The sequence below is a fragment of the Gopherus evgoodei genome, chromosome 3 (genome assembly GCF_007399415.2).
Source record: "Gopherus evgoodei ecotype Sinaloan lineage chromosome 3, rGopEvg1_v1.p, whole genome shotgun sequence".
NCBI classification, from domain to species: domain Eukaryota; kingdom Metazoa; phylum Chordata; order Testudines; family Testudinidae; genus Gopherus; species Gopherus evgoodei.
This window is the reverse complement of record NC_044324.1, coordinates 214,502,664-214,514,881: the sequence shown is the minus strand read 5'-3', so window position 1 is coordinate 214,514,881 and position 12,218 is coordinate 214,502,664.

The following is a 12,218-nucleotide window of genomic DNA, read 5'->3' as shown; positions in this document are numbered from 1 at the left end:
TTCTACCCTTGCTTTCGAGACCTTGCATAGCCACACGAGTTCAGGCAGAACTGGCTCCCAACTGTTCAAAGAAATGGAACGCTAACACAGAGCCCTTCCTGACAAAGATGTTCCGCTGGTCATTTAGTGTCATCAGCTCTGCATAAGTCAGCAGAGGAGTTCATTACAGGCACATCACATGCACTTAGCCTGACAATGTCCACTAAATTACTAAACCCAAATACAATGGGGCTAGAGTCTGCTTTCACTTACACCCTATGCAACCCCATTGGACTTTTAAAGGCATCCAGTAGCTTGTCTTGATTTTAGCAATACTGGCAGCATCTATGTACTCTTAAATTATGTCCCGTTTCTTCGTGATGAAAACAGCAATGAGCCCTGCCTGGCTTTTCATGTGATTATGCCAAGCATGCTGTACTTTATAATACAGGTACCTCTGCTTTAGTAGTGCTAATAATACAGTTCATTGCCTTCAGCATACTATTTCTCCTTAGTATGCATCAGCTGAAGGCTTTAGACCAAAGTAATATAATCTCCTCCCATGTGTTTATTAACTGGAGTCTGTGCCAGAAAGGAACTAAATCACAAGCCACAGTAAAGCCCAGGGGCTCAATTCTCCCACGTAGGATAGGATAGAAGTAACTCAGATTGAAGTGAGTGGAAGTTACTCATTCTGCTTGGGGAGAGTTAGGGTCTGAATTTTTAGGACCAGCCATATGTGATGTAGCTGTCAAGTGGACCTACCCTTTGTAAAGTGTTATTCAAAACTCAGTCATTCAATATATGAATTCATTTGTTAGAGCCAAAACACAGACAATAAGACAGCTACAAAGGAACAGAACAGGGGGTGTTTGGTCCCTTAGTGGTAATTTGCTTCCTATACAGGAACTGATTTATTGGCCCACGCCTTCTTTGTAACATTATGAAACAAGCTCTTACCTACTGGACATTCAGGGGCAAAATTTTGCTCCCATTTACACTCATGCAGCCCCAATGAGAGCAGAGTTAAGCCTCTACTATAATACTGCAGTTGCTCATACTTCCCCTGCCACTTATCTTCAAAATCTGCAACAACTTCTGCTTCAGAGGCATTGCTGAGTGTGCTGCTAGTGCCCAAGGTTCTAATTTATCAGCAGCATTGATGTGAATGTTATCGGCTACATCATTCCAGTGACTCAATTGCTTTCCGGATGGCTTGATCCAACTCTCATGAGACTTCAGTGGGAGTCAGAATTGGCCCTAGGACTTGATTGCTCTCACCTAGAGCCTCTGGAGAAAAAAAAATCTATCTATCTAGAATTGTGTTCTTCTTTTCCCTTTCGTTGCTTTCAAAAGGAAAACAATCCCCATTTCTATGTATTTGCTATAATCATGTACCTAAACACACATACATGTAATAGGCTATTTAAAATGGATGTTCATACTTTAACTTTGTAATAACTATAGAAAAACTAGTAGAGAAAGCCTGAGTGGCTATTCTTTTGTAATAAGACTAGCTAAATGAAAAGGGCCATCAGTGAAATATCTGCTTTGCATCTGGTTTACATAACTAGTGTTTGCACATTAGCACTTTTACATGTTTAATGTGCCAAGTATTATGTGGTAAGGATAATATGCAATTGGACAATAAGAAAGTTCAGAAAATACTCATTACATATATTGGACCCATTTTAGAGCCACATGACATTCTAAACATATGCAGAGTTGTCACTCCATTAAATTGGGGAGGAGAAATTCTCACTGAGAATAAGCATTTGTAAAAACTATCACAGGACATGATTGCTCTCAGCTTCCTCTGTTTGCTGCCAGTACCTCCACTCTTGAAAAGGAAAATCAAGGCTCATCAATTTTAATATGCTTCCCTTACTCAACATATTGTAAACCCCAACAAAGGTGGATTTGATGCTATTTGTTGTGAACTGCTAGTAAAAATTCAGTTTTAAAAAAAAAAGCATTAAGACTGACATTTCTGACTTGGAAGCCCAAAGAGCAAGTGTCTGTAAATAAAGTCTTCCTTAATTATGAACATATGAATTGTTTAGTGTTAAATAATGGCAGATTCAGAGATGAAGTATTCAGTATGACATATGAATAGTTTGTTGCAATCAGTTAGCAGCTATTTTCTCATTCAAAGAGACAAAGTTACATTACATACAAATAATCAGAACTCCGGTATTTGAAATGGTCTACTCAACTGCTACAGGAAACAAGATATTTTCTCTTTAGCTTGAGGATAGTAATTTAACAGATGCCAATGGAAAGATGAGGCAAATGCTCTGCACACTTGGTAATCAGAACAAAGAAATTGGATCACAGGGAATAAATCCCAAACAAACAATGATCTTTGACACCCTGTTGGAGTCAAACTTAAACTCTTCAGTTTTTAAGGGAACATATAGTATCTGCTTTCTTTGTGTTTATTTCACAGGTGCAAGAGAGAGTCAAGAAGCCATGTGGATGTTCCACTCTGCACTTTCTACCATCTTCCAGCCCAAGTCTCTCTATTTATCCAAGGTGATTGAGTTTCATGGCTTCTACCACCAGTTTGCCACCTTAGATCTCCTCTTAAGAACTACTTCAGCCCCTGCCCTTCTCTTTAGCTTGAAGTCAGTGAAAACCCGAAGCAAGATGACATCACAAATCTCCCACTTCCCTTACTACTACCTGTTACTTTTTCCACCTCCCCTGTCTTGCAGGCACCGAACTCTCACCTAGTCTCTACTTCTAATCATTCCACTTCACCCCTTGACCACAGGCCCCTGCATCCTCAGATGCCAGAACCACCAGTCCCTCCAATTATTGCCCCATCTCCTTTCACCTCTTACCTCACTGAATGGGCCACTGAGCACTAAGTTCCTCTTCTCTCCATCGTAGATCCCCTCATCTGGCTTGTGCTCCCATCACTCCTCTGAAGCGACTCTTAACAGTAGAAAGAAACTCTTCCTGGCTACATCTCTGGACCATACTTCATCTGCCTCATCCTGGCCACTGCTTTTTCCCTCCGACATCCAGTCCTCCCCTTGTCTTTCAAGGTACCAGCCTCTCCTAGTTCTCAGACCTCTGTTCATTTTCAGTGTCTCCTTCTCCCTTTGAGCACTTTCTCTTCTCTCTTTTTCTCTGGATGATCTCACCTGAGCTCCTTGGGGGCAAGGTCCGCCATTTGCTATATATGTGTATAGTGATGTGTATGACGGGCCCCGGCATGGCTGAGGTAGTAGGGCATACAGGGATAGCCCCAACACCATGCAAGAGGCGGTGAAGGAGTTGCACTAGCATAGTCCAATCATTAGGGCAGCAGCTATAAAGATGGGGAGATGGGTTGCAGGCTCACTTCTTGCCCAGAGTTGCTGGATGGATTTTGCCATCTTATTCCCCACCCCTCACTTTAGCTGTATAGAGCCCAATTACTCAGGTTTGATGTGAGTGAGTGAATTGCACCTTTCATGAATTAAGATCTTCCATGTGGGATCACGTGCCATTGTGTTTATCATCTCATTTTTTGTTCTTTTTTTTGCCATCAGATATTTAACCCAATATTTCCCAGAGTGTGGGGTGGGCCTCCTTGGGGAACAGGCCTGAAGGATTAACATAGTGGGTAGCACAGACAAGTCTCAATTGTTCTCCAAAGTCTAAGCTTTTATTAAGGAGAGTCTCAAGCTGTTATGGTCACAGATAAAATCTGAAGGCAGTGTCACTGCTGCAGACAATCCTTCAGAGTCTGCTGAGAGATGGAAATGCCAAGAGCTTGAAATGTTAGCTCTGAGGTTTCAACTTCCCCTTCAATTCATTGGATTTCTCAGATGCCAGTGATACTTTAAGTCAGTGCTTTTAGCTACATGCTTTGCTGGGTGATGAAATGAGAGGAAAAGAAGTTTCATATTATGATGAGCTATACCAGCATTTCCCAGAGCAAGCGAGTGTGAATGCCTGGAGGATGGCTTGTTGGGGAGTGTGAAAGGTATATAGCCTTTTCTGACAGATGACAGGGTTTCAAGGGAAGTGCAATTGATTTTCATTTCTCTGCATGCTCAGCTTTCAAAAAAGTTTCTCTCAAACTAGCTTAACCAATGGTTGTAGGTAGGTGGTGTCTCATTATACTATTCCTACAACTGAATAGGTTGCAAGTGCTTTAAATCTCCATCCACAGTTTTCCAGGAAAGATTAACAAAACCTTGGACTCCCTAAAGTTAATAGGATGGTTCTCAGGGTACCCAGGACTGAGAATCACTTTGGTTCTCTCCGGCCTTTCCAGTGAAAAGTCTTGTCTGTGCTTAGCTAGCTGTCAGTTCCCTGACACTGCCAGCCCATCAGCCACTCAAGCTCTTGCCTCTGGAGGCCTTACTTTGCTGTGCAGTTAAACAATAGGTGCGCTCCAGTCCAAGTCCTTGTGAAGCATTCCCCTGTGAGCTCCTGCCCCTGACACTAGCTACTCAAACATCCGTTGTGTTCTCCCGAAAGGAGTAGTGTACACATCAGCTTATAAGATTCAGCTCAGGACCAGCATTTTGCTTTACATCACAGCACTGAGATATATTTATAGTGAACACAAGAGTAAGTCTGTTATCAAGACTCGAGATTCACGAGATAGTGAGGAAGGATATTGGAAACAGATGGGTACCTACAAAACAATCATAACACTTTCTAGAAAGTGAACTTAGCCTGTTAAACATCTTTAGCCAAAAGGTTCTCTCATCCAAAGCTTTCCTCAGAGTTTTCAACCAAGGTTGGCTGAGATCCAGTTATCATTAACAAAGATCCAGTTATCATTAACAAAGATCCATTTGCTTCTTAGCTGCAGGATTATGAGGTGTTTTCTTTGCTTTATATATATTATACCCCTAAAGTTCATTGCCTTTGTACACAGCCAGGATAACCACACAGGGCTTGTTTTTTTCCCCTGTGTGCTGCTTCCCAGTTGAGTTTACATCTTTGTTGACTTTGTATGTAAATGAGCATCCATTGTGTTGGCTTACAAGGCTCAATTTACAAGCAGATAAGTGAACAGACATCTCATCCGAGGGAAAAAAAAACTGTTTTACACCACTGCAAGCGACTGATACATTGAATGTGTTTATTTATATAGATATAGTAACAAAGTTCCTCCTCTGCCTTGATAGGTCCTGTGCTTATTGGTGGATTTGCTCACCTCAGAGGTTCACAGCAGCCCTCAGTTTGGCCACTTTTGCCACTGGCTCAAACCTGCCATTCACTCAGCTAACCTTATCACTGGCCAGCATGGGGGAAAAGGAGGAGAAAAATCCCTGCAGTCTCTGTTGTCCCACCTAGTGGGTCAGGGACAGGCCAGAGACCTTCCCCTCTGACATGACTCAGTCCAGGTCAACTCCTCATGTGTCAAATAGGGAGCTGGGGAATAGGAGTAATCCAGGCTTGCTCTCTACTCCAGGTTCCAGCCCAGGGCCCTGTGGATCGCAGCCGTCTACGATGTCTCCTGTAATAGCTGTGTGACAACTACAACTCCCTGGGTCACTTCCCCAGGACCTCGCCCCAGCATCTTCTTTGTCCTCACTGCAGGACCTTCTTCCTGATGGCATTTGTATTCCTCAGTCCTCCAGCAGCCCATCCTCACACTCCCAGCTCTTTACATGCCTCACCCTAACTGAAGGGAGGTCTTTCTTTTTAACCAGGTACCCTGATTAGCCTGCCTGTCTTGATTGGTTCTAGTAGCTTCCTAATTGGCTCCCGGTGTCCTAATTAGCCTGATTGCCTTAACTGGTTCTAGCAGGTTTCTGATTGTTCTGGAATAGTCCCTGTTATCTTACCCAGGGAAAAGGGACCTGCTTAATCTGGGGCTAATGTATTTACCTTCCACTACTCTCCTGTAGCCATCTGGCCTGACTCTGTCACAGTATATTATTTATATAGATATAGATATAGAAATAGATATAGATACAATGAAAGGAGGGTTTTTTTGTTTAAAATATATATATAAACAAATAAATATATATATATAAAAACAAAATTTATAAAAAATATATATATATTTTTTAAACAAAACACCCCTCCTTTCATTGTATCTATATCTATATCTATATATATTAAACAAAACACCCCTCCTTTCATTGTATCTGTACACACATTTCACACTATGAAAGACTAGAGACACAATGGGGGTTTTCATTTGAAAACTCACATAATGTTCTTTGGTGAACTAAAATGTGTTACAGACTCAAAATTTTAAATTAAAAAATTGGTTAAGTATAGCAAATGCTTCTAATTGCAAGCAACAAAGAGACAGCTGCTCTCAGCTCAGAAAGATGTACATGAGAATGCAATTGGAATGGAGTTTACTCAGATGATTCAATGTCTGGGATTCATAAAGTTACTGAATTATTTTAATGCAATGTTCTGTACAGATTAAGGTAACCATACTCAAATTTTTGGCACAAGTTCAGAACATATAACCAGGCTTGTTCTGGCTCTCTGGACTCTTCAATCACAGCATAAGCAGATGGTCATAGAGGAACCATGTTTATTTATTTTCCTCAAATCAGATGACTTTCATTTCTCAAATCATCTTGTCACTCCCTTTTGTCTGCATGCCCTCGTTGTTTAATGGTATAGCTGTGATTTGAGTACATTGCCCTTTAGCGTTCTTAGTCACTACCAGTCATTCAGTTCAGTACATTTATTCCCTCTGCCTTTCTAAATAATTGTTTTAAATGTTTGTTCTTTTGTTCCACCGTAACTCACCTCCTGGTTTACAATCACAATACAATGGCCATGCCAACCACATACCGTGCTCTCCATCTGCTTTCCACTAATGCTCTTCCTGTTAGCCCTGTTTTTAGTATCTACACAGTGGTCTGCTAAGTGATCCTCAAGGTAAAGTTTTCAGTATATTATGGCTACTCTCACTAGCCTCGTGAGTCAGAAAAATTGGAAGTGGTATCATTTAGCATCATACCCATAAATCTGTTGGGTTACTAAACTGACACCAAGCTTTTATCCCCCTAATCCAAGGGGAAGGGTTTGCTAGGTTGTGCTCAGGAAATGTTTCAGAGAATACAACAACAGGTGAGAAATGGACATGGTGTAGATGCTGTGCAACTAGAATGGTGAAAGGAGAGTGAACATGGATAAATATTTATTGGCAGTAATGCCCACTATGTGCTAGGCCTGGGTATTCTCTGCTCAAAAGCACCTCATAAGCTAGAGACAGATGTCCAGGAATGGGGAAAAACAATAGATTTGTATATACCAACATGATTCACCACAAGCAGCACAGCAGATGTTAGGTTCTCTCCCCTGACCACATTTTATATCCTTAAGACTAAGGTTGAGCTCAGGAGTCACTATCTCTGATGGGCTGGGTGGAAGAAGGTACAGAGGCAACTGTCTGACAAAGAGGTGGATTGGTGAAGCAGAGGGGACAAAGGCAGCACAAAGCTTGGCAAGGGAGAATACGCAAGGAGGGACATTATGTAACGTTTTGAAGGTGGTGGTTAGAAGCCAAAATTGATACAATATCAGATGAGAAGCCAATGACGGGATTCATGAAGGGGAGTGATGTGATCAAACAGACATGCAAGGAAGAGATAAGTAGCAGCAGCATTTTGCTTAGACTGCAGCATGTGGAACAAGATTACTTTACCCTGTCAGGTCATGTATCTACTCGCTCAGCTTCCCTGTCTTAGCTTCCTGTAGGTGTGCTTTCACATTCAACATGGTTCGAGTAACACCCCTGCTTGGAGTCTGGTTTACTGGACACACAATAAGTACAAGTAGTTCCTCCTCTAGGTCACAAAACATCAGTTACTTATGCTCCTTTGCATTTAGTCCTCTCTCTTTACTTCTCCCCCTGAAGCATGGCCTCAGCCTCTTTAAGTATGTATAGTCCATCAGCCCTCTGCCACACAAGGATCTACCTGGCCCACATGGAGAAACCCACATATGGCTTTGCTGTTCACAAAAGCTAACTCTGCAACTGGCTTCAGAAACAAAGCACTTACTGGAAGGTGTTCACTGTGTGGATTCATTGGTGTCAACACATAGCTGGTTGCTTTCAGTAGAGATGTTTCATTTGCCTGTAGTGAGGGTACGTCTACACTACAGCATAATTTCGAATTAACTAAAACTGGTTTTATAATACCGATATTATAAAGTCAATTTTATGCGTCCACACTAGGGCACATTAATTAGGCGGTGTGCGTCCATGGTCCTAGGCTAGCGTCGATTTCTGGAGCGGTGCACTGTGGGTAGCTACTGTAAAAGAATAAGGCCAATAATGTCGATTTGCGTCCACACTAACCCTAAATCGATATAGTAATATCAATTTTAGCGTTACTCCTCTCGTTGGGGAGGAGTACAGAAATCGATTTTAAGAGCCCTTAAAATCGATTTAAAGTGCATTGTAGTGTGGACGGGTACAGCGTTAAATCGATTTAACACTGTTTAAATCGATTTAACTGCGCAGTGTGGACCAGGCCTGAGTGTCTTTCTTGAAAGTGAAGATCTACTCCCAAAAGGGAGACCATGAGAGTGGCAGTATTCTTGTGTCTCAACAAGTTCCAGATCAAGTATGTTTAGTTTGCGAACTGAAATATGTATTTCTTAACTGCTAGCCCTGCTGCCTATTAATTTCATCTGGTGACCCCTTGTTCTTGTGTTATGAGATGGAGACCTCTATCATACACCCGCTTAATTGTCTCTTTTCCAAGCTGAAAAGTCCTAATCTCATTAATCTCTCTTCATATGGAAGCTGTTTCATACCCCTAATCATTTGTTACCCTTTTCTGAACCTTTTCCAATATATCTTTTTGGGGGTGGGGTGACCAAATCTGCAAGCAATATTCAAGATACAGGTGTACCATAGATTTATATAGAGGTATTATTATATTTTCTGTCTTCTCTATCCTTTTCTTAATGATTCCCAACATTTGTAGCTTTTTTGACTGCCGCTGCACATTGAGTGGATGTTTCCACAGAACTATCCACAATGATTTTAAGATCTTTCTTGAGTGGTAACAGCTAATTTAGACCTCATCATTTTATATGTATAGTTGGAATTGTGTTTTCCAATGTGCATTACTTTGCATTTATCAACATGAAATTTCATCTGTCATTTTGTGCCCAGTCACCAGTTTTGTGAGATCCATTTGTAACTCTTCAGTCTGGGTTGGACTCAACTATCTGAGTAATTTTGTATCTGCAAATTTTGCCACCTCATTGTTTACCCCTTTTTTCCAGATCAGTGTCCATCTGCTATAGGAGTCCAATTTTAAGCTCAGCTAGGACTAGTTTGATGCACAGATCACTTCACAGTAGCAGCTCTGAGAAGAGTACTCTGCGGCAGTGATAGAATTGCTGAAGACAGTTCTTTGTAATATCCATGCAGAGTACAGTTCTTGGGTTAACCCAAGCTCTGAACCATCAGGGCAGCACACAAGAGCAAGTTTACTAAACAGTGGTTCATACAGACAGCTGAATAAACTAGTCCTCTGATCTGGAGTGACTTCTGATTAGTTTGAGTGTGGACTTTCAGCTCTTATTAGGCTGTCAGTGGTCTGGGATCTGGCTAGTTGAGCTGCTTTCCCTCCCCCCACCCATTGTGTGGTACTACTGCAGTTGCAAGTGGGGTGCTCAAACTTATCAGAACAGGGCAGACAATAGAGCAATGAGTGGCAGCCAGGGGTGGAGATGAACTAAGCCCTGATCCTGCAAACAAACAGTTATGCATGTGCTTGAAGAAGTTAATGAGGTAGTAACACACTTAAAGTTAAGTGTTGGCAGGATAAAAGCCTGATTTCCTTTTTGGATATAAACAGTGGCTTGATTCAGATTCTATTTACCTGGACAATTAGTTATCTTTTTCTCGTTCTTTCTCCTGGATTCTGTGTATTTTAAATATTTGCAAATTACTATTGGTAGAACTGCTTTAAACCATGCAAAATAAAGTTAGTTTAAATCAGAATTCATATGCTCTGGCTGAGTTTATCACAGTAGAAAATATGTTCAGATGTGCATTTCCATAGCACTCATTTTTTCTAGAGGTGATGTATTGCTTTAGAAACATTTTAATGTATTCATGCATCATTTAGAATTCATACAATGCAGCTCCTTAACATGCTAATACAAATTCACCATGATTACCTGAAATATGAAGTGGCAGTTCACTATATTCACATGTGATGTAAACTAAAGAGTTACAGATTGTGTCAGATGATTTAATGCACGGGTATGAAAAAGGCAATATGGGCAAGTCCCTCTAAGCATAAATCTCTTCACCGCCACTTGAAATATTCGACATTTGCTTCCCATTATTAATCTGCCCCCTCATCTGGGTATAAAAATTCATCCATACTGCTCCATTTCTTCTACCTTCATCACTACCTGAATGAGATTTTGTAGCAGGTCTTTGCCGTGAGTAGAATGTACTTCATCTTTCATGTACTAGGACTACAGGATGGCTGTAAGAAGATTTCAAATATTAGTACATTTCATGCTCTTCAAGAGAAACCACATATGGTAATTATTTATGTATTAAAACTGGGCAAAAAATTCAAAACATTTTCCACCAATATTTACGCACATAAAGTGACCTGTTTACACTTTTGTGTTTACTTTCTATGAATATTTTCAGAAGTGAATTTACTAGCAAGAGTGTCTGATGAAGCAGTGAATATTAAGCAATATTGAAGAACATATGGAAAATGAATTCTGAATTTGTTTGCATTAGGTTTCCAATGGCAGTACTCTTAAAGAATTTGGTTCACCCAGAGTCACAAATCTCAAAATGTGTGCATTCCTTACTACTTCATGTCTGCAAGAAGCTGACCAAGCTACTTCCAACATCACTATGCTTGCAACCCTACTGTCCACCCCCTTTTCCAGATCATCCATAAATATTTAACAGGCGTAATAGGGAACCTTTAGCCACAAAGTTAACAGCAGGGTGCCAGGTGTCATGACGACAATTGATCATTCACTCCTGTCTCAGCCAATTTTTGATCCATGTCTTCACCTCTCACTGGGACTTACTTCCTTAGTAACCTCTTGTGAAGGACTATGTCCACATTTCTGCATGTTCAAGGCCAATATTTTCAAGAGGGCCTCTAACTTTGGGTACCTCAAAGTTTTTGGGTACTTCCTGTAAGTAATCTGGGGCTTGACCTTCAGTGATTCTGGGGACCTAGAACTACATCTTATTTCAGCCAGGTTCTTTTTATCCAGGATTTGGTTATGCACTCAAAGAATTCTCAAAGATTAGAGAGGCCTTTCCTTCAAAGAAGCCATGTTAGTTTACAGGATCATGCCTGTATTTTCTAAGCCATCTACTCTAGTAAATAAGAACTTGTATTAAAAACATTCAGATACTGAGATTTCCTTTGTCAACAGCCATGGCCCAAAGGCTCATGAGACTAGAGTGTAAAGCAGGGGTCGACAATCTCTGGTACGCGACTAGCCAGGGTAAGCACCCTGGCAGGGCGGGCCAGTTTGTTTACCTGCCGCATTCGCAGGTTTGGCCGATTGCAGCTCCCACCGGCCACGGTTTGCCGCTCCAGGCCAATGGGCGCTGCGGAAAAGTGGAACGGGCTGACTGCCGCTTTCTGCAGCACCCATTGGCCTGGAATGTCAAACTGCTGCCAGTGGGAGCCGCGATCAGCCGAACCTGCGAATGCAGCAGGTAAACAAACTGGCCTGGCCTGCCAGGGTGCTTACCCTGGCAAGCCGCGTGCCAGAGGTCGCTGACTCCTGGTGTAAAGGACAGTTAGTTCTGATGCTTCAATATACTTGACAATCTCCAGCACTAGTGTGACATGGCAGGGTGCCAGAGAGTAACATTTTTGAGTTGTGATGCAAAGCTAAACAGCTTCAGAGCAATGAAAGAGAATAAACTGGAATGAAACTGGTGCAATGGGATGAGTTTGGGAAATCTGCAAGTACTTCATATTTCCTATAAAGCCAATGAATCCTAGATAAAACTGAAGTATTTTCCACTTAGGAGCATTCACGTCTTGATGATCAGAGTACAACAATGGCAGAATGTTTGGGGCATGCTGGGATCATCTGTGCCGACAGCTCAGACAAGTCTCAGAATTCTTACTGTAAATTTACATGTAGCCTGCTGACTATCTGTAACAAGCAAACACATTATATGTACAGCTACGCAGCTTCCACAACATAATTCCTACAGGTTTTGGCTCCATATACTGGATAGAGCTGGTTGAAAAATCCAGCTTGATTTCTGAAATTTATTT